This window comes from Oncorhynchus masou, chromosome 22 (genome assembly GCF_036934945.1).
Source record: "Oncorhynchus masou masou isolate Uvic2021 chromosome 22, UVic_Omas_1.1, whole genome shotgun sequence".
NCBI classification, from domain to species: Eukaryota; Metazoa; Chordata; class Actinopteri; order Salmoniformes; family Salmonidae; genus Oncorhynchus; species Oncorhynchus masou.
The window spans coordinates 9363924-9388063 of record NC_088233.1 but is presented as its reverse complement, the minus strand read 5'-3'; the positions used below and the strand labels follow the sequence as shown (position 1 = coordinate 9388063).

The 24140-nt window shown below is 43.4% G+C and overlaps 1 protein-coding gene across 3 annotated transcripts in view; it reads left to right on the top strand.

Annotated features, from left to right (window-relative positions):
• The first annotated feature begins 1969 nt into the window (after positions 1-1969).
• Positions 1970-24140, top strand: part of LOC135508974 (cyclin-dependent kinase 17-like) — a 69907-nt gene continuing 47736 nt past the window's right edge. For all 3 annotated transcript variants that reach the window (XM_064929228.1, XM_064929225.1, XM_064929226.1), the window contains exon 1: positions 1970-2441. The gene's annotated coding sequence lies outside the window, so the exon portion shown is untranslated. The remainder of the gene's footprint in view (positions 2442-24140) is intronic.

Sequence of the window (24140 nt, the reverse complement as noted above, 5' to 3'; positions counted from 1 at the left end):
GCTATTTTCCTATAACATCAGTGTTATTTAGATCAAGGAAAGGCCCAATAGTGTGCTTATATTTTTTTCAAAAAAGAAACTAATAAATATTGTCTCAAGAAATTCCTAAAATATATGTTTGCAGAGTACATTCCAAATTCATTGTTCAATAGAGAGGAAAAATCTTCTGTAAAAAAAAACCAGTGGGGATTATATGACACAGATTCATACCGTATCTAAATTTGATTTCAATGGGGTCCATATGGAACCAACCTACACCAGAGGCCACTGTGGGGCGACATTACACTGGCCGTCCTGCAGTGTTGTGTTCGAGACCACCTAAAGCGAGGCCGATTCAGGACCAAAATCGGTGCTAATCGAGTCAATCGAGTGAAGATCAAGACCAAAAGGAGGAGGGGGGGTGAGACCGAGTCAAGACAGAGACCAGAAAAATGCAAGTCCAATTCAAGACCATGATTGTAATTATGTCAAATCGCCAACCTTAATAACAGTTAAAAATGTCCAGTATTTTGGGTTCATATTTCAGAATTTTTTACAATTCTTTAAATGTTTAGATTGGTGAAGAAATGCATGCTGAGGGGAAATAAAGAGCCACTCTAAAAATAACTAGCAAGAGCAACTTTCAAACAATATCCACCACTGTTCCCTTACAGCGACTTCAAATCAAATCTAATCACATTTTATTGGTCGCATACACGTATTTATCAGATGTTATTTCTGGTGTAGCGAAATGCTTGTATTCCTAGCTCCAACAGTAGAGTAATAACCAACAATAGACAACAAAACACACGTATCTAACAAGTAAAATAATGGAATCAAGAAATATAGAAATGTTAGGACGAGCAATGTCGGAGTCTGGAGTATATATACACTACCAGTCAAAAGTTTTGACACAACTACTCATTCAAGGGTTTTTCTTTATTTGTACTATTTTCTACATTGTAGAATTATAGTGAAGACTTCAAAACTATGAAATAATACATATGGAGTCATAAAGTAACCAGAAAAGTGTTAAACAAATCAAAATATATAATATAGACTCTTCAAAGTGAAGGAAATGCAACCAACAAGTGCTCAGCATATGTGGGAATTTCTTCAAGACTGTTGGAAAAGCATTCCAGGTGAAGCTGGTTGAGAGAATGCCAAGAGTGTCCAACACTGTCATCAAAACAAAGGGTGGCTACTTTGAAGAATCTCAAATATAAAATATATTTTGATTAAACATACTATATATATATATAGTAATGAAACAGGCAGGGAGCAGGCCTCGAACCCTAGCCCGAGGTCCAGCGCGCTATCGTCTGTGCGCCAAAAGCATGCTCAAACGGCGGGGTCGATATCCGCCCAGGGTCGTTACACTATATATATAAATATGTGATGGGATGTATAGACAATATGCATATAGCAATGATTTGAATAGGTAGTATATCAGAAGAATATTTTATGTACAGGAATAGTTAAATAGGACAGGCCTTGACAAGAATACAGTATATACATATGAAATGGGTAAAAGATATTTAAAGACATTCTGATGGGCGCAACAAAGTTTGAGGATATTTTATCAATAAAAGTATAAATCAGCAATCTTACGAGTAAATTAGCAATGTTTCAATCGGCGATAAGAAAGTAATGTGTCGTGAAAGAAGCGTGGATATTTGACCTGGCAAAGCGGTATTATGCGCTGACTGAATGGGAGCTGATAATCAGGCTCAGAGTTGGTTTTTTTTATGAGCTGGTCTCGGAAATAAATTACGAGTCCTCACTTTCCAAGATCGAGTCAATATCGAGTAAAAATGTATCCGACACCAAGACAATACACTCAATGGGGTCTCAAGACCGGACAGTACCACACTGCTGTCCTGTCCGGTGTGTATGGTAGCCGGTAGCGATCACAACGAAGGGTGGCGCTATTTCACTTAGTGACCGTGGTCTGAAAATGTTTTTTTGATGACACTGCGGTGGTAGTAGTTAGTAAGCAGCAGAAATGCTGTGTTCAACTACTTGTGGGAACTTGGAAACTCGGAACTTTCCGACTTGCTAACTGATTATAGTTATACACGTGCCGTGTTGAACGACTCATCAAGTCGGACATTTCTTAGGTCATAGTTCCGACTAGTATTTTAACGCGGCCTAAGTAGGCAGGCACCCCTCACGAGCGATCTATTGTGATCATCGGTTCGCACAGCTGGTCTGTTCTCCTACCGAAAAGGGAACGGAACACTCGCTACGTCTTCGTTTCACCAGGTTCTAACTTCGAATCCTCAATTGTCATGTTGGAAGCGACACCTTCGCAGATTTAGGCGACATTATCGGAGATAATAAACTAGCACACGCAGACAACAAAGCATTCCTCTTTTTACGGCGTGTGGGAAGACTGCATCCGGACTGAAAAGAAACTCCGGGGACGGGGACACTGGTCGGAACAACGCACGTCGTTTCTGGTGAGCGCTATAGTTGCATTTTCTTATGGGTCCTTTGCAATATTGCAACAAATGTTAGTCTACTGTACAAGTGGCTTGGTGATAACGGCTTGAGGGGGCTACATTCATACAACGACAAGACACATTCTTCCCTGCATTGTCACAAAATGGGGTAGCAATGTTTTCTTCACTGCTGTGTGTTTGTCAATGCCTTTCAATTTGTTATTGTGGGGGGACAGGCTGTTTTCTATTGGAGTTATCCGAGGCTTTGGGATGTAAACTGGATACCCTCTCCACTGAGAATAATTACACGTTTAAAAGGCACTATCATGTTTTATGTGGGATAGATAAGTGTGCACTATTTGTTGCTGAATTCGCAGAAATATGTTCTTGTTTAATAAGGAAAGGTACATTTATTTCCCAAAACAGGGTTCAAGAGGAACCAAAATAAAATATTAATTTGAAACATATTTGGCAAAAAAACACCACATTATCCCTGCTAGTTTAGAATGTAGGCTTATGTGGGCGCGTATTGGGTAAATCAATTTAATTTCAAACACTTTTTTGACAGCATCCCTTTTGATATAAACAACATTCCATACGTTTGCCCATGGAAGAAGTGGACAGAAAGTTACATTTTTGGACCTGAATGGCAAAACATTCAAGAGAGAACGCTGCTCGAAGTTGTCTCATTCTGCACACCCCCCCAAACCATGAGACATCCAAGTCTTCATCACTGTAAAATATACACTGTTTGATATCATTTATAAGCTTACAAACTATTTTATCTATTTTAATATTTATTGAAAATGTAAAATAAAAAAAATGTTTTGGGTAATTTTTAAACAATGTCAAATATTTAAAAAAATGCGTAAGCCACAATTTTTTTTCTCATATTATAATAATAATTCATTTAATTTGTAAAGCACTTCTCACACCCAAGCCCCCCCCCCCCCCCCTTCAAAAAACCTGATCCAAAACACACAACATAGACCACTAACAAAGCTACATAATGGTGTGGTCAGATCCGAGGGACAAGAGAACAGAATTAGCAGAGGTCCTTGAAAGCTTTTCTTAAGCTGTGCCTTAGAGGACAGAGACTCTGCATTATGTTGTTGCTTACACCCTATTTCACATCATCTGAGGTTTTTGTGTTGTGCCGGTCATCGGTTGAGACACAACATGCTCTTGAATACAGGATGGGTTGTCATTTCAGTCATAGAAATAGAATGAATAGAATGGACCTATCCCTTCAGACCACTGCACTTTAGCTGGTGCACCTTTTAAATTTAAATGTTAACTTGTAATTACTACCATAAACATGATCGCTGGTCCACCCACTGTTGAATGCCAACTTAAATGGTCACGTCTATTCTATTATCTATATTTCTGTGATTACAATAGGTTTTCTAAGGATGATTGACAGTATAATTTAAAACAACAGATATTACCATTCAAGTCAATATTCTCTGATGTGTGGACCTCCAACCATATTTATACCATTTGAATGTTGACGTTAATATTTGATTACCATTTTATTCAAGAGCAGCACAACACAAACCGTAGACGATGTCAAATAGGATCTATGCTACAACATCTGTAAATATATTTTTAAAAAATTTGAGTTTACACATTTTTAGATAATTGCCATTAAATGTCATTTCTTTTATAATAAAAAAAAAAATCTGAAACCTTGTTTGTAAACTTTTTAAAATGCTATCAATCTAAACCATTGGTCTTTTCCAGTGATGAAGATGTGCAGGGCTCTACAGTGCGACCATTTTACTCTCATACGTGCATAAATAGTTTTCTGTGCGACCTGGAATTTAAATTTAGGACCCACCAGTACACCCAGAAAAATGAAGGATTCTAGCTTCAATACCTCAAATATTTATCATTGTGCGCCTACATTTTTCAATTTAGGCACACCTGTGCTCCTTGTAATTATTATTATTTTTTTTTTACGTTTCAGTGTGAAGCTATGACATGAATGTCTTATGGTATAGTGGGGTATGCAAAATGGGGCAATTTTGAGCACCTGTAATCTCTTGAATGTGTTGGCGTTCAGGTCCAAGAAGTCACTTTCCGAGTACTTTTATAATGGGCTAATATGTATGTACGGTTTCGTTCAAATCAAAAGGGGTGCTGTCAAAAAGTGACTGAATTCAAATGAATTGGCCGTGGTTATTGTGAAGTGATGATAGCCAACATGAATTTACTGACCCATATTTTAAATCTCTCGTGCTTTATGTGTTTTATGTGGACCCCTAGGAAGAGGCGCTGCTGCATGTGCAGTAGTTAATGGGGATCCTAATAATCCAAACCGGTTTGTTTTCCAAAAATATTTCTACAACAAAATCATTTTTGAATGAAATCCTTTTAAAATTAAATCCCTATGCCAATCCTCTCCCAGAAGGCTTTAGTCTACTTTTATATAAAAAACATACATTCTGTACAGTTTATTTAACTCAATTAATAGAGAATGGATTGCATCCAACATACCAGAGAAATATTAGTGATTATCTACACTTTTTTTGTTTGAATTTATGTCGTGTGAAGATCAAATCAAATGTTTTTTTGTCACATGCGCCAAATACAACAGGTAACAGACCTTACCGTGAAATGCTTACTTACAAGCCCTTAACCAACAATGCAGTGTTAGAAATAGAGTTAAGAAAATATTTACTAAATAAAGTTTTAAAAAATCTAATCAAAGTAACCCAAAAACATTTACATGACAATAACAAGGCATACAGGGGGTACTGAGTCAATGTGCAGGTTAGTCGAGGTAATTTGTAAAGTGACTATGCATAGATAATAGACAGCGAGTTGCAGCAGCATAAAAACAAAGGGAGGGAGTGGTGTCAATGTAAATAGTTTGGGTGGCCATTTGATTAATTGTCCAGCAGTCTTCTGGCTTGGGGGTAGAAGCTGTTAAGGAGCCTTTTGATCTGAGACTTGGTGCTTAGGTACTGCTTGCTGTGCGGTAGCAGAGAGAACAGTCTATGACTTGGCTGACTGGAGTCTTTGACAATTTTCTGGGCCTAGTATATAGGTCCTGGATGACAGGAGGCTTGGCATGTCAGTGTTCTGCCATGGCCAGCGAAGAGCCTGGATCTCAATCCCATTGAGCACGTCTGGGACCTGTTGAATCGGAGGGTGAGGGCTTGAGCCATACCCCCCCAGAAATATCCTGGAACTTGCAGGTGCCTTGGTGGAAGATTGGGGTAACATCTCACAGCAAGAACTGGCTAATCTGGTGCAGTCCATGAGGAGGAGATGTACTGCAGTACTTCATGCAGCTGGTGGCCACACCAGATACTGACTGTTACTTTTGATTTTGACCCCCCCCTTTGTTCAGGGACACATTATTCAATTTCTGTTAGTCACATATCTCTGGAACTTATTCAGTTTGTCTCAGTTGTTGAATCTTATGTTCATACAAATATTTACAAATGTTAAGTTTGCTGAAAATAAACGCAGTGAGAGGACTTTTTTTTTTTTTTGCTGACTTGAGTTCACTATTTTCCCAAGGCAAAAATGAAAACACGAAGCAGACCAAACTCTTTGGTTCTCTGAAAATCTGTTGTATGTCAAATATTGTTTGTTTATAGCTTGTAAAATAAATAAATGTGACTCTGGATGACATTATAATGATGTTAGTTACGGCAATTTTCCGAAAGAAGTTAAATCTGCTTTTTGTTTCCTTGTCACAGTACAGGTATCGTCCCAGTCCTACTAGATACATGGTGATACATTAGTTGGCATGATGGAGCCTTGCTGCTTGGCAGACAGAACCCTGTAGAGCAGCTTTACAGTACAGACGACAGGAGCGTGTTTCTCTGGGTTCACTTCAAGGATGACTCAAGTGGTAGTCAGTCATTTTCATGGTATTCCTTCCGTGTGTGTGGGTTGTGTGGCAGGATGTCCTGAAGGAAGACGTCATTGTTCTGAATGTGATCTCACTCAGCCTGAGGGACCGTGTACACACACACTATAGACTACACTTCCTTTGTAAAGCTAGTGCCTGCTCTGAGCCAGAATTCCCCTGTGTATCTAGCTGTTATAGTGTATTGATTACCGGTATTGTAAATTTGGAATAACCAGTGTGTGTATATTGTTACTCCTATGTTGGAGTCAAGACCATTTCAAAGAATTGGAAAGTAAATTGACCCCAGCTCTGGTGGAAAGTATGTTTGCCTGAGTTCATGTGTAGACCTGGTTGTGGGACTGCTATTTTTTTGTTTTTGGTGTCAGAAATGTCAAGCCGTTGTGCCTAAAGGCGTCTGCCTGCTTCCTGGCCGAAGCGGTTTGGAAGAGTTTGTGCATATGACAACATTTTGTGACGTTTTTGTTTGTTCTGGACTTTGGTGAGGTTTTTTTCCCGGCTGTTTGGGCACACGTTTTCTGAAGGCAAGCCAAAGTTCGGAGCTGAAGTCTGCGCCCCTCCGTCGGTGATTGGTCAACAGTAGGGATTCTTTGTTGTCATTCATTGAGAGATGACTCATTTTCATGCAAATTCTTTCATTGACAAATACAGCACGGAACATCTTAGTTAGATGTAAAATTGCGCGACTAAGATTTCCTCTGCAAAAATGTCAAATTAATGACAGATTTCTTGAGTTATCTGAGATTAATTCAGACTATTTTGAGTTAGCCAGTATTTACTACGCCGTCTCAAAATGGATAAACAGTACTATAACAGATTGAACAATGAGATGGATGTTTAAATGTGAAGTACCTGCTTGGCGTTTCCAAATATGGTAGTGAGAGGAAGCCCACTGGCTGGCAGTGGGAGAAGATGGAACGATGGATTGAGCACGTTTTCTCATCAATGAAACATTTGATCGCGAAACAGTTTTCTGTTCCCAGAACTAGAATGAACAGGTTTGTATGATGATGCTAGATTGTGCCAATAGGATCTCTCTCATACTTGGCTCTGCTTCCCTCCTTGCTTGTTCTGCTTTTTAAAAAGTTTTTCATGCGAACGTCTTTTGAAGGGATTATGCGAGCACATTCGTTCGGCTAGCAGCGTTCGGCTAGCAGCGTTCGGCTAGCAGCGTTCGGCTAAGTGCCAGCCAAACTGAACTGTGCTGACACCTTAAAGACCCCGGTTCTACAGCTGCACAATCGAGAGCGCCATCACCGCCTGGTATGGCAACTGCACCGCCCTCAACCCAAAAGGCCCTACAGACGTTGGTGCGGAAAGCCCAATACATCACTGGGGGCCAGCTTCCTGTCCTCCAGGACATCTACACCAGGAGATGTCTGAGGAAGGCCCAATACATCACTGGGGGCCAGCTCCCTGTCCTCCAGGACATCTACACCAGGAGATGTCTGAGGAAGGCCCAATACATCACTGGGGGCCAGCTCCCTGTCCTCCAGGACATCTACAACAGGAGATGTCTGAGGAAGGCCCAATACATCACTGGGGGCCAGCTCCCTGTCCTCCAGGACATCTACACCAGGAGATGTCTGAGGAAGGCCCAATACATCACTGGGGGCCAGCTCCCTGTCCTCCAGGACATCTACACCAGGAGATGTCTGAGGAAGGCCCAATACATCACTGGGGGCCAGCTCCCTGTCCTCCAGGACATCTACACCAGGAGATGTCTGAGGAAGGCCCAATACATCACTGGGGGCCAGCTCCCTGTCCTCCAGGACATCTACACCAGGAGATGTCTGAGGAAGGCCCAATACATCACTGGGGGCCAGCTCCCTGTCCTCCAGGACATCTACGCCAGGAGATGTCTGAGGAAGGCCCAATACATCACTGGGGGCCAGCTCCCTGTCCTCCAGGACATCTACACCAGGAGATGTCTGAGGAAGGCCCAATACATCACTGGGGGCCAGCTCCCTGTCCTCCAGGACATCTACACCAGGAGATGTCTGAGGAAGGCCCGAAAGATCGTCAAGAACTCCAGTCACCTGAGCCACAGACTTAACTCTGTTACCATCTGGCAAGCGGCACCAGAGTATCGGGTCTCGCACCAACAGGCTCCAAGACAGCTTTTACCACCAGGCCATCAGACTGCTGAAAAGCTAAACCTAGCTGTCTCCCTGAACAGTCCTGCACCTTAGTGACTATATGCACTGACTACTTACTCTCACTCACTCACACAATGGAATTGACCCCAGCTGCTGTTCTAATATATACTATTGATTCCACTATGCATAGCTACACTACTATGCATAGCTGAAAATCTGTCCACGATCATTTAGCCCACGTTGTTAATAATTTTTGTATGGAGGTCAATGAGTGTTGAGTTTTGGTCAACAAAATATGTAATTGCTAATTTGGTACATGAGGCTTATTTGATAGAATAAAAGTATTTTTAAAATTTAACCAGGCAAGTCGGTTAAGAATAAATTCTTATTTACAATGATGGCCAAGGAACAGTGGGTTAACTGCCTTGTTCAGGGGCAGAACGACAGATTTTTACCTCATCAGCTCGGGGATTCGATCTAGCAACCTTTCAGCTACTGTCCCAACGCGCTAACCACTAGGCTGCCAGTAATGGTTAGGTTGCTATGAATGCTCTGATAGAAGTGGATGCGAGGGGCATTTCGGGCAACTTTGGGGGGAAAAAGACAATCTGAGTTGTGCCTGGTGTCATGGAGATAGATGACTCATCATGGATATAACTCATTTTAGCATGGACTTTGCCATTGAGGGTTCCACCATTTTAAAGTAGTCAACTGGGTAGGGATTCCTATGAGTTGGGAGAAATCAGCCAATGAAGAAAATTGACTACATTAAAATGGAGGTAGCTTTGATGCTATCACAGAGGCTATAATGACACAGATACAACGACGAGTCGCTCTCTCTCATTGGCTAGAATGGTCCCACCTGATCTTGGTTCCCCCTGCATGCCTTCATCTTTAAGGACATGTATTTCCGTTGTTAGAGCAGTCACATGTCTATCTTGTCACTATAGACAATCTTCGGTAAAGCGGTGGTTGGAAAATGTGTAATTTGTCTTTGATACTCTGATTGGTTAGAGATGATCCTATCGCTGATGACTTTTGTACAGCGCCTCTCGTGCCCCTCATCACCACAAATGACTTCACTGATGGCAGTCTCAGACTAAAGTCTGCGGTGAACAACAGAGTAACAAAGAATTTAGTGTGAGTCATCAGGCTATGCCAAAACTCCATCCCACACAAAACATGCTGAAACTTCACGCTGTCTTTTTAAACAGCTCTTACACTGAAAGGGTATTTATCATAATTTTCACAATAGAGTATTATTTCAATCTCTGTGTGGAACTATTTATATAAAACACAGGAAAATCACATTTGTTACTGCACTGGGCCTTTTTAAGCAGCCAGACCAATGACAGCTAGCTGAAGGTTAGTGTCGCCAACAGAGCAGCTGCCATGACACGCACGCGCACACGGAATCCACACCACACACTCACCATTCCTGTAACTCCAGTCTATAAATAACCATTCATACCGAGTCTTCCTCTATCTCTGCTATATTAACATAATAGAACTCTGCCATCCAGGCTCCCAAAGCAGCCCCTCCTGAAATGCAGTTGCCATAGACAACAAATCTTAGTGAGCAAATTTAGCTCCCTGGCCTGTCACCCAACTCTCTCAACTTGCAGTCAGCCTGAAAAACAGATGCGAGCCCTCACACACATCGCGCTCCGTACCGCATCACCATGCACCTCCCAAATGTGGTAACAATGTGTAGGGCTCTGTATAGCTCCGCATTGACATGATTGGTTGACGGTAGGTGGGGGCGGGACATCCTGTATCAACACAAACTCACTTCCAACAGCTCTGTGCTGAGGCCGTATCACCGTCAATGCAGACGTCAGATTGACCATACACAAAGCACTTCTCTCCTCAAAATGCGCGCTCCTGCCAATTTGTGCACTTTCATTGTTTTAATCACTTCATTGTGTGAATTCTTTGATTGTTAGTGTATGTCAATTCCCCATTGCATATATCACCCGAGTACATTTAATGTCATGCTCTGATCCAGAGGAAATGTCATAAAATAGGCCTACTTCTTAGTGGTGCTTGACTTCGACTGAAATAGGTTCCAGTACTCATTTTGGGTGCTGGTACTGTTTTATATTTAGGTGCAGGAGCTCCACAATGCTTTTGAGATAATATTCTATAAGAGGAACAGGAGCTCGAGCAGTAGAACATTTGTGGCAGCAGGTAGCCTAGTGGTTAGAATGTTGGGCCAGTTACCGAAAGGCTCCAAGATTGAATCCCTGAGCTGACAAGGTTGACTAAAAAATATGTTGTTCTTCCCCTGAAAAAGGCAGTTAACCCACGGCTCCCTAGTAGGCCATCATTGAAAATACAAATTTGTTCTTAATAACCTGTTATGGCTGCGGTACCTGTACAGGCATCAAAATCAGAAAAATTCCAGAGCGCCAACTAATAGTACTCCATACAACTCAAACTTTCATTAAAACGCACATGCCGGGTACTCAATTAAAGCTACACTCGTTGTGAATCTAGCCAACATGTCAGATTTGTAAAATGCTTTTCGGCGAAAGCATGAGAAGCTATTATCTGATAGCATGCAGCCCCCAGAAACACGCAAAGGGGACATAAACAAAGAAATTAGCGTAGCCGGTGCTACACAAAACGCAGAAATAAAATCTAAAACATTCATTACCTTTGACGAGCTTCTTTGTTGGCACTCCTATATGTCCCATAAACATCACAATTGGGTCTTTTTTTTCGATTAAATCGGTCCATATATATACCCAAAATGTCCATTTAAAACACCGTGAAATCCAGGAAAAAACTCAGTTTCCAAACGCAACGTCATTTTTTTTAAATTAAAAAAGTTGCCTATAAACTTTGACAAAACACTTCAAACTACTTTTGTAATCCAACTTTAGATATTAGTAAACATTAATAAATTATCAAATTGATCACGGAGAGATCTGTATTCAATAGCTGCAAGTTTGGAAATCGTGTCCCAGTTTGCCCCTTTCATCACTTCCTCTGGGAGACTTCATGACAGGATGTGCCTATTACTCATATGACCAAGGATTTAGCTGCATAGAATTCACAACACTGGCGACATCGTGTGGAAGCTGTAGGAACTGTAAGCCCATTGCTATCTATTATACCTTGCAATAGACAATACAGAGACTGGCGGATTGATTTTTTTCTTCGTCGATTTTGTGATCAGGTTTCCTTGGGATTTTGAGTCCGAAACACGTTCTGTTATAGTCACAGACATCATTTAACCAGTTTTAGAAACTTCAGAGTGTTTTCTATCCACACATACTAATCATATGCATATACTATATTCCTGGCATGACGAGCAGGACGTTGAAATGTTGTGCGATTTTTAACAAAAAACTGCGAAAATTCACAGCATCCTTAACTGACTTGCCTAGTTCAAATTATTATTATTTTTTAATTCTATTTTAAGTTCCTTGCAGACAGGCCATGTATAGCCAGGATATTTTCTAACTGCATGCTGGAATGTTTTTAATTTGTTGGCTTTATGTAGGCTATTTTTACATATTTACATACATACACATGAGAAAGGTTGCCGACTCCTCGTGTAGCCTATTGCCTGGCAACTTGAGAGTAATAGCAGGAGCATAGTTGGCATACGCTTGATTCTTATTTCATCAAACCGTAAGTTTAAAAAATCAGACGAGCTCAATGCATATTGTTGATTGTATTAAAACACACAGGGTGTGTCGGTCTATACAGTGGGGCAAAAAAGTGTTTAGTCAGCCACCAATTGTGCAAGTTCTCCCACTTAAAAAGATGAGAGGCCTGTAATTTTCATCATAGGTACACTTCAACTATGACAGACAAAATTAGAAAAAAAATCCAGAAAATCACATTGTAGAATTTATGAATTTATTTGCAAATTATGGTGGGAAATAAGTATTTGGTCACCTACAAACAAGCAAGATTTCTGGCTCTCACATACCTGTAACTTCTTCTTTAAGAGGCTCCTCTGTCGTCCACTCGTTACCTGTATTAATGGCACCTGTTTGAACTTCTTATCAGTATAAAAGACACCTGTCCACAACCTCAAACAGTCACACTCCAAACTCCACTATGGCCAAGACCAAAGAGCTGTCAAAGGACACCAGAAAAAAAATTGTAGACCTGCACCAGGCTGGGAAGACTGAATCTGCAATAGGTAAGCAGCTTGGTTTTGAAGAAATCAACTGTGGGAGCAATTATTAGGAAATGGAAGACATACAAGACCACTGATAATCTCCCTCGATCTGGGGCTCCACGCATGATCTCACCCCGGGGGGTCAAAATAATCACAAGAACGGTGAGCAAAAATCCCAGAACCACATGGGGGGGGACCTAGTGAATGACCTGCAGAGAGCTGGGACCAAAGTAACAAAGCCTACCATCAGTAACACATTACGCCGCCAGGGACTCAAATCCTGCAGTGCCAGACGTGTCCCCCTGCTTAAGCCAGTACATGTCCAGGCCCGTCTGAAGTTTGCTAGAGAGCATTTGGATGATCCAGAAGAAGATTGGGAGAATGTCATAAGGTCAGATGAAACCAAAATATAACTTTTTGGTAAAAAGTCAACTCGTCGTGTTTGGAGGACAAAGAATGCTGAGTTGCATCCAAAGAACACCGAGTTGCATCCAAAGAACACCATACCTACTGTGAAGCATGGGGGTGGAAACAACATGCTTTGGGGCTGTTTTTCTGCAAAGGGACCAGGACGACTGATCCGTGTAAAGGAAAGAAGGAATGGGGACGTGTCGAGATTTTGAGTGAAAACCTCCTTCCATCAGCAAGGGCATTGAAGATGAAACGTGACTGGGTCTTTCAGCATGACAATGATCCCAAACACACCACCCGGGCAACGAAGGAGTGGCTTCGTAAGAAGCATTTCAAGATCCTGGAGTGGCCTAGCCAGTCTCCAGATCTCAACCCCATAGAAAATCTTTGGAGGGAGTTGAAAGTCTGTGTTGCCCAGCAACAGCCCCAAAACATCACTGCTCTAGAGGAGATCTGCATGAAGGAATGGGCCAAAATACCAGCAACCGTGTGTGAAAACCTTGTGAAGACTTACAGAAAACGTTTGACCTCTGTCATTGCCAACAAAGGGTGTATAACAATGTATTGAAACTTTTGTTATTGACCAAATACTTATTTTCCACCATAATTGCAAATTCATTCAAAAATCCTACAATGTGATTTTTCTGGATTTCTTTTCTGGCATAGTTGAAGTGTACCTATGATGAAAATTACAGGCCTCTCATCTTTTTAAGTGGGAGAACTTGCACAATTGGTGGCTGACTAAATACTTTTTTGCCCTACTGTATATGGAAAAATACACTTAAAAAATATATATTCTGTTGGTCGAAAGAGCAGGCGACTTTCGGTCAACCAATATTTGTTGTTGTTCTTGTCGTGGACAGCCTCACAGTACAGACAACTTTACTCCAGCAGGAGAAGGCTGGGTCTGGGGTAAGAACAGCCTCTCTAAAGCTATTAGCGTATATCCCAAATGGCACTTTGTTCCCTATTCAGTGCACTACTTTTGACCAGGACATCTAAAGTGGCTTCCTATTACCTACATAGTTGGAATACGGTGTAATTTGTGAGTCAGCCCTAAAGGCCTAAAGAGAACAATGTCTGTGTTTTGAGCCTCTGATATTCTGGCTCCCACCTGCCCTTACTGTCGATAAGGAAGCTCACACACCTTTGTGTGTGTGACTGACGGCTGTGAAACACTGTGGCAGACAGGCCGAAGCTGTTATGTGGACGAGAGGGGGAGAGAGGCTGATAATTGGTGTCCTCTGTGATGATAATGTTGTTGCTTTTGTGTGTGTGTGTGTGAGTGAGTGAGAGCGAGAGTTGCTGGCTGTTGTGCTTTGTGACTCTCCACAAGGCCAGTGTCTTTGATGAAACCACTCCTGAGTGATTATCTCATTATGAACAAAGCGAAGGCCAGATGACCAAATAGATTTCTCTGGTTATGTCTTAAATAGCACCCTGTTCCCTACTTAGGGCACTACTTTAGACCAGAGCCCTGTGGGAATAGGGAGCTGTTTGGGATGTAGGCTATCTCTAGCTTAATCTCCATTATGAACAAAGGAACACGGATGTTGCCTCCTGCTTTCCTTTCTGTTTATATGTTGAGCTGGTACACAGCTGGCTAGTAAACAGACAGATAGCATCAGTCCTAGGATTCAGCTGTGTATTTAAGCAATAAGACACGAGGGGTGTGGCCAAATTGTATTGGTCACATGCACATATTTTGCAGATGGTATAGGTCACATGCACATATTTAGCAGATGGTATTGCGGGTGTAGTGAAATGCTTGTGTTCCAGGCTCCAACAGTGCAGTAATATCTAATAATACACAAGAATACACACATCTAAATGTAAAAGAATGGAATTTAGAAATATTAGGACGAGGAATGTCGGAGTCGTGTGTGTGTGTGCACTGCTGAGGAGTATTTCTGTCTGCAATAAAGCCCTATTGTGTGTGTGTGTGTGTGTGTGTGTGTGTGTGTGTGTGTGTGGGTTTATGGTATGGGCAGGCATAAGCTACGGACAACAAACACAATTGCATTTTATCGATGGAAATTTGAATGCAGAGATATCGTGATGAGATCCTGAGGCCCATTGTTGTGCCGTTCATCCATCACCTCATGTTTCAGCATGATAATGCACAGACCCATGTCACAAGGATCTGTACACAATTCCTGGAAGCTGAAAATGTCCCAGTTGTTCCATGGCCTGCCTACTCACCAGACATGTTACCCATTGAGCATGTTTGGGATGCTCTGGGATCAACGTGTACGACAGCATGTTCCAGGTCCCGCCAATATACAGTAACTTCCCACAGCCATTGAAGAGGAGCGAGACAACATTCCACAGGCCACAATTATCAAGCCTGTTCAACTCTATGCAAAAGAGAGATGTTGTGCTGCATGAGGCAAATGGTGATCACACCAGATACTGACTGGTTTTCTGATCTACGCTCCTGCCTTTTGTTCTGCATCTGTGACCAACGGATGCATATCTGTATTCCCAGTCATGTGAAATCCATCGATTTTAGAGCCTAATGAATTTATTTCAATTGACTGATTTCCGTATATGAACTGTAACTCAGTAAAAGCTTAGAAATGGTTTCACGTTGCGTTGTCAATATATTGTTCAATGTAGATCTAAACATTGGGTTAGTGGGAAGGGAAGGAGTGAATTGGAAGCAGTTGAGAGACAGGTGGTTTATCTAGAGGTTTGTCTGGAGTTGAACAACACCTTGTACTGCTACAGTGTAAAAATACAGAATGAGCATCAAGGGACACGACAATCTCTGTAAATGGTACTTGGTCTTTCTCTTTCCCATGCGCTCGTCTGTCAAGTCCCTGCCCCCTGGTCTCTTCTTCTGCCTCCTCCCCTCCCCGCCACTCCTCTCTCGGTCGTCCCCGCCACTCCTCTCTCGGTCGTCCCCGCCACTCCTCTCTCGGTCGTCCCCGCCACTCCTCTCTCGGTCGTCCCCGCCACTCCTCTCTCGCTCGGTCGTCTGCCGTTTCAGAGGGTCTGAGTGGCGCTGGCACCAGAGTGCTGATGTGTTGGCAGAAAGGTGATGAGTCACCTTTGACAGACTGTGTGTATGTGGACTAATGATAACAGGGTCCTGGACGGTCCTCAGAGAAAATAAGACTCAAAGTTGATTAACGCCACTGCTATAGCAACGACCGCTCTGAGTGACAGCTAGTGTTAAATGCTTGTCTTGCCACAGACTGAGCTCTCTCGCTCTGTCCCCCACCCGCTCTGTCCCCCACCCGCTCTCTCTCTCTTGCTCTGTCCCCCACCCGCTCTCTCTCTCTCTCGCTCTGTCCCCCACCCGCTCTGTCCCCCACCCGCTCTCTCTCTCTCGCTCTGTCCCCCACCCGCTCTGTCCCCCACCCGCTCTCTCTCTCGCTCTGTCCCCCACCCGCTCTCTCTCTCTTGCTCTGTCCCCCATCTGTTCTCTCGCTCTCTCACTCTCTCTCGCTCTCTCGCTCTTTTATTTCAGGTCATGAAACATGGAACCAAAACTTTACATGTTGCGTTTATATTTTTGTTCAGGTCTATAAGGTGTACACTGTCTAGTCCCTTCAAATATGCAAATTCAGGAAGTGGATTTAGGGGTGTGTTAAGCAGAGCACTGTCAGATACTGTGTTTTATTAAAATATGTTATACAGAACAAACATGCCACTCTGATATGTAAAACCACTAATCATGACAGCTCTATTCATGACATTGCTATCTACAACGTTTGCCTATACTGAACGTGGCCCCACTCTCTCTGTAAGGTGGACAACATGTTCTGTTGCAATGCTCAACTCATCTTTCCTCAACTCCTGCCTGTTCTGTGTCTCCAGCTCAGCTCTCCTCAAAACTCCTGCCTGTTCTGTGTCTACAGCTCAGCTCAGCTCTCCTCAACTCCTGCCTGTTCTGTGTCTCCAGCTCAGCTCAGCTCTCCTCAACTCCTGCCTGTTCTGTCTCCAGCTCAGCTCAGCTCTCCTCAACTCCTGCATGTTCTGTGTCTACAGCTCAACTCAGCTCTCCTCAACTCCTGCCTGTTCTGTCTCCAGCTCAGCTCAGCTCTCCTCAACTCCTGCATGTTCTGTGTCTCCAGCTCAACTCAGCTCTCCTCAACTCCTGCCTGTTCTGTGTCTCCAGCTCAACTCAGCTCTCCTCAACTCCTGCCTGTTCTGTGTCTCCAGCTCAACTCAGCTCTCCTCAACTCCTGCCTGTTCTGTGTCTCCAGCTCAACTCATCTTTCCTCAACTCCTGCCTGTTCGGTGTCTACAGCTCAGCTCTCCTCAACTCCTGCCTGTTCTGTGTCTTCAGCTCAGCTTTCCTCAGCTCCTGCCTGTTCTGTGTCTACAGCTCAGCTTTCCTCAGCTCCTGCCTGTTCTGTGTCTACAGCTCAGCTCTCCTCAACTCCTGCCTGTTCTGTGTCTACAGCTCAGCTCTCCTCAACTCCTGCCTGTTCTGTGTCTACAGCTCAGCTTTCCTCAACTCCTGCCTGTTCTGTGTCTACAGCTCAGCTTTCCTCAACTCCTGCCTGTTCTGTGTCTACAGCTCAGCTCTCCTCAACTCCTGCCTGTTCTGTGTCTACAGCTCAGCTCTCCTCAACTCCTGCCTGTTCTGTGTCTACAGCTCAGCTCTCCTCAACTCCTGCCTGTTCTGTGTCTACAGCTCAGCTCTCCTCAACTCCTGCCTGTTCTGTGTCTACAGCTCAGCTCTCCTCAACTCCTGCCTGTTCTGTGTCTACAGCTCAGCTCTCCTCAACTCCTGCCTGTTCTGTGTCTACAGCTCAGCTCTCCTCAACTCCTGCCTGTTCTGTGTCTACAGCTCAGCTCTCCTCAACTCCTGCCTGTTCTGTGTCTACAGCTCAACTCAGCTCTCCTCAACTCCTGCCTGTTCTGTGTCTACAGCTCAACTCAGCTCTCCTCAACTCCTGCCTGTTCTGTGTCTACAGCTCAACTCAGCTCTCCTCAACTCCTGCCTGTTCTGTGTCTACAGCTCAACTCAGCTCTCCTCAACTCCTGCCTGTTCTGTGTCTACAGCTCAACTCAGCTCTCCTCAACTCCTGCCTGTTCTGTGTCTCCAGCTCAACTCAGCTCTCCCCAACTCCTGCCTGTTCTGTGTCTCCAGCTCAACTCAGCTCTCCCCAACTCCTGCCTGTTCTGTGTCTCCAGCTCAGCTCTCCCCAACTCCTGCCTGTTCTGTGTCTACAGCTCAGCTCTCCTCAACTCCTGCCTGTTCTGTGTCTCCAGCTCAACTCAGCTCTCCCCAACTCCTGCCTGTTCTGTGTCTACAGCTCAGCTCTCCTCAACTCCTGCCTGTTCTGTGTCCCCAGTGACCCAGTGTGATGTAAGAGCATGTTGCTGGTAACTCCTGTCTGTGCCCTCGCAGCAGGAAGCCCCACTTCTCTCCTCACAATGAGGGCCTTACATAAGTGTGCTATATTAAAGGCAGCAGCCTAGCAGACCTTTCCTTCACTCGTGTTCATTGTCTTCTCTGAGTGATCGAGAAGGCTGCTCTTTACAGGGCCAAGGCTGACTACGACCTGAGCGAGCTCATTCGTGGTACTGGATCGTACCTGCACAATAGACAAAGGTCAGTAGGTCAGGGCTAGTGACCTCTCTCTCTCTCTCTTCCACTTCCTGTGGGGTGCCCTGCTTCCTGGTCGCCGGTGGGCCCTGTGGCAGTCGCTTGGTCACATGACAGCGTGCTTATGATGGTGACCACCTTGTTTCCCCCTGCCAGGGCCTGTGTGCCCTGAACCGTTCTCTCACCCCTCCTCTCCCTCTCCTCCTCTCCCATGCATTAACAGTTACAGGATGCTCAGTGCTACAGTAGTGAAAGGACAGTGTTGGTGGTTAGCTTGTGTACTATCCCTTATGGAGCCCAGAGCTGTCACCCTAACCCCAACCCTTTTTTTGGTTACTAGATGATTTGTAAGTTGCTCTGGATAAGAGCGTCTGCTAAATGACTTAAATGTAAATGTAAATGATTCCATACGTGTTATTTCATAGTTTGGATGTCATCACTATTATTCTACAATGTAGAAAATAGTACAAATAAAAAATCCTTGAATGAGTAGGTGTGTATGTATGAAGTCGGAAGTTTACATTCACGAAGGTTGGAGTCATTAAAACTCGTTTTTCAACCACTCCACAAATGTCATGTTAATTAACAAACTATAGCTTTGGAAGTCGGGTAGGACATCTACTTTGTGCATGACACAAGTCATTTTTCCAACAATTGTTTACAGATTATTTCACTTATAATTCACCGTATCACAATTCCAGTGGGTCAGAAGTTTACATACACTAGGTTGACTGTGCCTTTAAACAGCTTGGAAAAGTCCAGAAAATGATGTCATGTCTTTTAGAAACTTCTGATAGGCTAATTGACATAATTTGAGTCAATTGGAGGTGTACCTGTGGATGTATTTCAAGGCTTACCTTCAAACTCAGTGCCTCTTTGCTTGACATCAAGGGAAAATCTAAATAAATCAGCCAAAATCAGACCTCAGAAATAAACTGTAGACCTCCAAGTCTGGTTCATCCTTGGGAGCAATTTCCAAAACGCCTGAAGGTACCACTTTCATCTGTACAAACAACAGTACCCAAGTATAAACACCATGGGACCACAATGGCGTCATAACGCTCAGGAAGGAGACGCGTTCTGTCTCCTAGAGATGACCGTGCTTTGGTGTGAAAAGTGCAAATCAATACCAGAACAACAGCAAAGGACCTTGTGAAGATGCTGGAGGAAACCGGTACGAAAGTATCTATATCCACAGTAAAACGAGTACTATATCGACATAACCTGAAAGGCCGCTCAGCAAGGAAGAAGCCACTGCTCCAAAACCACCATAAAAAAGCCAGACTACGGTTTGAAACTGCACATGGGGACAAAGATTGTACTTTTTGGAGAAATGACCTCTTGTCTGATGAAACAATAATAGAACTGCTTGGCCATAATGACCATCGTTATGTTTGGAGGAATAGGGGGAGGCTTCCAAGCAGGAGAACACCATCCCAACCGTGAAGCACGGGGGTGGCAGCATCATGTTGTGGAGGTGCTTTGCTGCAGGAGGGACTGGTGCACTTCACAAAATAGATGGCATCATGAGGAGGAACAATTATGTGGATATATTGAAACAACATCTCAATACATCAGTCAGGAAGTTAAAGCTTGGTCGCAAAGGAGTCTTTCAAATGGACAATGACCCAATCATACTTCCAAAGCTGTGGCAAAATTGCTTAAGGACAACAAAGTCAAGGTATTGGAGTGGCCATCACAAAGCCCTGACTTCAATCCCATAGACAATTTGTGGGCAGAACTGAAAAATCATGTGCGAGCAAGGAGGCCTACAAACCTGACTCAGTTACACCAGCTCTGTCAGGAAGAATGGGCCAAAATTCATCCAACTTATTGTGGGAAGCTTGTGGAAGGCAACCTGAAACATTTGACCCAAGTTAAACAATTTAAAGGCAATACCCTCAATTAGCATTTGGTAGCATGTACACTTCTGACCCACTGGGAATGTGATGAAAGAAATAAAAGCTGAAATAAATAATTCTCTACTAGTATTCTGAAATTTCACATTCTAAAAATAAAGTGGTGATCCTAACTAACCTAAGACGGGGAATTTTTACTTGGATTAAATGTCAGGAATTGTGAAGAACTAAGTTTAAATGTATTTGGCTAAGGTGTATGTAAACGTCCAACTTCAACTGTGTGTGTACATACACACACACATACCAGCCTAAAACATTTGCACAGTACTATATATATATATATATAAATGGGGCCATACCATCACTTCCAGGACTCCTTGTTCTTCTTTACGTTGAAGATAGTTCTTGCACAGGATATATATATAAAGAAACACCCTCTCACTGTCAACTGTTTCATTTCAGCAAACTTAACATGTGTAAATATTTGTATGAACATAAGATTCAACAAGTTCCACAGACGTGACTAACAGAAATGGAATAATGTGTCCCTGAACAAAGGGGGGTCAAAATCAAGGTAACAGTCAGTATCTGGTGTGGCCACCAGCTGCATTAAGTACTGCAGTACATCTCCTCCTAATGGACTGCACCAGATTTGAGATGTTACTCCACTCTTCCACCAAGGCACATGCAAGTTCCCAGACATTTCTGGGGGGAATGGCCTTAGCCCTCACCCTCCGATCCAACAGGTCTCAGACGTGCTCAATGGGATTGAGATCTGGGCTCTTCGCTGGCCATGGCAGGACACTGACATTCCTGTCTTGCAGGAAATCACACACAGAACGAGCAGTATGGCTGGTGGCATTGTCATGCTGGAGGGTCATGTCAGGATGAGTCTGCAGGAAGGGTACCACTTTTTTTTGCATTTGTTTTCTATTTCACCTTTATATAACCAGGTAGGCCAGTTGAGAACTAAAGCACAGCAGTGCAACACAAACAGTTGCACATGGAATAAAGAAACTTAGTCATTAACACAATAGAAAAATCTATATACAGTGTGTGCAAATGGGGTAAGATAAGAGGTAATGCAATAAATAGGCCATAGTGGTGAAGTAATTACAATTTAGCAATTAAACACTGGAGTGATAGATATGCAGAAGATGACTGTGCAAGTAGAGATACTGGGGTGCAAAGGAGCAATATGTATGTGTATATATATCACACACAGTGGGGAGAACAAGTATTTGATACACTGCCGATTTTGCAGGTTTTCCTACTTACAAAGCATGTAGAGGTCAAATTTTTTTAATCATAGGCACACTTCAACTGTGAGAGAAGGAATCTAAAACAAAAATCCAGAAAATCACATTGTATTTTTAAGTAGTTAATTTGCATTTTATTGCATGACATAAGTATTTGATACATCAGAAAAGCATAACTTAATATTTGGTACAGAAACCTTTGTTTGCAATTAGAGATCATACTTTTCCAGTAGTTCTTGACCAGGTTTGCACACACTGCAGCAGGGATTTTGGCTTTTGGCCCACTCCTCCATACAGACCTTCTCCAGATCCTTCATGTTCGGGGCTGTCGCTGGGCAATACGGACTTTCAGCTCCCTCCCTCCAATTTTCTATTGGGTTCAGGTCTGGAGACTGGCTAGGCCACTCCAGGACCTTGAGATGCTTCTTACGGAGCCACTCCTTAGTTGCCCTGGCTGTGTGTTTCGGGTCGTTGTCATGCTGGAAGACCCTGCCACGACCCATCTTCAATATTCTTACTGAGGGAAGGAGGTTGGCCAAGATCTCCCGATACATGGCCCCATCCATCCTCCCCTCTACGGTGCAGTCGTCCTGTCCCCTTTGCAGAAAAGCATCCCCAAAGAATGATGTTTCCACCTCTATGCTTCACGGTTGGGTTGGTGTTCTTGGGGTTGTACTCATCCTTCTTCTTCCTCCAAACACAGCGAGTGGAGTTTAGACCAAAAAGCTCTATTTTTGTGTCATCAGACCACATGACATTCTCCGATTCCTCCTCTGGTCCATCCAGATGGTCATTGGCAAACTTCAGACGGGCCTGGACATGCACTGGCTTGAGCAGGGGAACTTCTTCCATTTTCTAATAATTGCGCCAACAGTTGTTGCCTTCTCACCAAGCTGCTTGCCTATTGTCCTGTAGCCCATCCCAGCCTTGTACAGGTCTATAATTTTATCCCTGATGTCCTTACACAGCTCTCTGGTCTTGGCCATTGTGGAGAGGTTGGAGTCTGTTTGATTGAGTGTGGACAGGTGTCTTTTATACAGGTAACGAGTTCAAACAGGTGCAGTTAATACAGGCAATGAGTGGAGAACAGGAGGGCTTCTTAAAGAAAAACTAACAGGTCTGTGAGAGCCGGTTTTCTACCAATTCTGAGCTGATGGCAGTGCTGGACATCTTCCGATTGCGAAGGGAAGTAAGCATGATGTGTCTCATCTGCTGCAGTCAGTTTCCTTGGCTGACCACTGCATCTACGGTCCTCAACGTTGACGGTTTCTTTGTTCTTCTTCAAAAGATCTTGGACAGCACATCTGGAAATCCCTGACTGCCTTAATGTCTGCCTGGGAGAGACCTTGCTGATGCAGTATAACTACCTTGTGTCTGCCTGGGAGAGACCTTGCTGATGCAGTATAACTACCTTGTCTGCCTGGGAGAGACCTTGCTGATGCAGTATAACTACCTTGTGTCTGCCTGGGAGAGACCTTGCTGATGCAGTATAACTACCTTGTGTCTGCCTGGGAGAGACCTTGCTGATGCAGTATAACTACCTTGTGTCTGCCTGGGAGAGACCTTGCTGATGCAGTATAACTACCTTGTGTCTGCCTGGGAGAGACCTTGCTGATGCAGTATAACTACCTTGTGTCTGCCTGGGAGAGACCTTGCTGATGCAGTATAACTACCTTGTGTCTGCCTGGGAGAGACCTTGCTGATGCAGTATAACTACCTTGTGTCTGCCTGGGAGAGACCTTGCTGATGCAGTATAACTACCTTGTGTCTGCCTGGGAGAGACCTTGCTGATGCAGTATAACTACCTTGTGTCTGCCTGGGAGAGACCTTGCTGATGCAGTATAACTACCTTGTGTCTGCCTGGGAGAGACCTTGCTGATGCAGTACCTTGTGTCTTGTTGCTGTTGTCAGTCTGCCATGGTGTATGACTATTGACAGTAAACTGTCTTCAGCAACCTCACCTTGTTAGAGTTTGGCTGTTCCTCACCCAGTTTTATTCATCCTCTACAGCTGTTTCTGTTTCAGTTAATGTTTTTGTGTTTCAACCTACATATTGAATTGATGATCATTAGCACCTGTTTGGTATAATTGTTTACTCATACACCTGACTATATGCCTACCAAATCCCTGACTTTGTGCAAGTGTACCTACAAGAGTTGATGCTGTTTTGAAGGCAACGGGTGGTCACACCAACTATGGATTTGATGTAGATTTCTTTTTTCACTCACTTTGCGTTTTGTTAATTGATAAATCTATTAACATGTATATTTTTGAAGGCATTCTTACTTTACAACATTTGTTCACACTTGCCTAAAAATTTTGCACAGTAAGTGTGTGTTTATTTTTATTTTACCTTTATTTAACCAGGCAAGTCAGTTAAGAACACATTCTTATTTTCAATGACGGCCTGGGAACAGTGGGTTAACTGCCTGTTCAGGGGCAGAACGACAGATTTGTACCTTGTCAGCTCGGGGGTTTGAACTCACAACCTTCCGG